Source organism: Petaurus breviceps, unplaced genomic scaffold, assembly GCF_028583685.1.
Source record: "Petaurus breviceps papuanus isolate PSGF00001 unplaced genomic scaffold, PetGlider_PUasm1.0 176, whole genome shotgun sequence".
In the NCBI taxonomy this organism is placed as follows: Eukaryota; Metazoa; Chordata; class Mammalia; order Diprotodontia; family Petauridae; genus Petaurus; species Petaurus breviceps.
The window spans coordinates 2,389,657-2,391,626 of NW_027185771.1; the positions used below are offsets into that span (position 1 = coordinate 2,389,657).

Sequence of the window (1,970 nt, forward strand, 5' to 3'; positions counted from 1 at the left end):
ATTCTACTTGACTGAGAGGAAAAGAGGAGTGGGGTGGGGGTGAAGAATTGTATAACAAACAAGAGAAAATCAGGAGTGAAGGGAAAGAGGTCCACCTTAAAAAAGATTAAAATAAAGTAATTGAAGGAATATACTCCTGTATTTACATTAGGAGTAGAGGAAAAATCATAACTTGAAAGGACATCAATATCAGATACAAATGGAGGAAAAACACGAACCGAACTCGTAACTGTAAACATGAATAGATTAAACAATCCAATAAAATGAAAAAGTGACAGAATAGAGAAGAAAACAAAACTTTACAATATGTTGTTTATAAGACACATTTAAAAAACACATTACAAAAAGTACATTTTAAAATATGAGTGTGTACACACACACACAGAGTAAAACATGAAATGGAAGATTTTATATAGATGAGAAAGCAGGCATATGTGTCGGGGGGAAGGCAGTAATCAGGTTAAGTAACTTGTCTAACATAGCTAATAAGTATCTGAGGGTCGTATCTGAACTCAGATTCTTCTCACTCTGGAGCCAGTGCTCTGTGCCACCTGATTGTCCCTATCAATCAATAGTTATTGATGTTTTCTCAGTAACTTCTTTCCACTATTAGTAAGGCCCCAAATTTTTTCCCATGATTTTGGCATGGTCCCCTCCTTCATATGTTGCAAACTAATACCATCACAGTCTTTGTCTTTTGCCTCCAGCATATATCGCCTCTGTATACACTTGGCCCAATCTGACTGCTTCTTCTGTATCTCCTGCCATTTCTACTTCCAAAGACTATTATGTCAGAGTCCAAGTGGGATAATTCTACTAGGCCTGATGGTGAAAAATTTGTTATAAAAATATTTGTGAATAACAAAAGACTGGCAAAATCAATAATGGAGGGACTACCAAAAAAATCATCATATTGTTGGCAAAACTGCAAACTATTGGACCAAATCTGTAAAGCAATTTGGAATTTAGTTCAAAAAAAAAGTAACTAAAATGTCCATACTCTTTAACCCAGAGATCTCACTATTAGGCATCTACTCCAAGTCAATAGAAAAAAGAAAGAATCCATATATACCAAAATATTAACAGTGCTACTTTTTACTTGCCCTCACCTTACACATTCAATCCAGTTGTCAAACCTTGCCATTTCTACCTTGACAGCACCTCCCCATTATTGTCCCTTTCCTCCATTAATATAGCTACCACTCTAGTCCAGGCTCTCATCCCATCTCCTAGAATACTGCAAAAGATTTAGAACTGGTCTCCCTGTTCTCAAGTCTCTAACCACTTAAATCTGTCATCTTCTACTCAACTGCCAAAGTGATTCTCCTAAGTCACAGGTCATTACACCTACCCAATAAACTCCAATGGCTTCCTATGGCCTTCAGGATCAAATAGAAAATCTTCCATTTAGTATTTAAAGCCCTCCATAACCTAACTGCTTCCTACCTTTCCAATTTCCTTACTCTTTACTCCCCTCTTCAAACTCTATAATCCAGATGACTTCCTCTCCTGTATCTATGCCTTGGTACTGCCCTTTCACCTCCACTTTTTAAATCCACCTTCTTCAAGAAGCTTTTCTCAGTATACTCTATTACCACCACCACACCCACACTCACACACATGTACCTACACACACAAACAAACACCCCATGGACTTCTCTCTGAGAATATATACCTTCTGAGAGAAATACTTTCTATATGCTCTATATTTATTTTGTATTTTCCTAGTTATTTACATGTTGTCTCCATCATTACCGTGTTTCCCCGATAATAAGACACTGTCTTATTAATTTTTTTGGAAAGAAAAACAACAGAGGGCTTATTTTCAGGGGAGGGCTTATGTTGTCCTGCCTCAGCTCTCCTCCACGGCACTGCTCTCAATGGCGCCAGCAAGCAAATCACTGGGGAAGAACAGGATGACACACTCACTGCTGCAGCTCTGATTGGATGCAGCTTGGAGCGCTGCGTGC

General features: G+C 38.2%; 1 pseudogene; it reads right to left on the bottom strand.

Annotated features, from left to right (window-relative positions):
- LOC138159510 (pre-mRNA-splicing factor SLU7 pseudogene) overlaps positions 1 to 1,970 on the bottom strand; it is an 8,000-nt pseudogene that overhangs the window by 1,835 nt on the left and 4,195 nt on the right.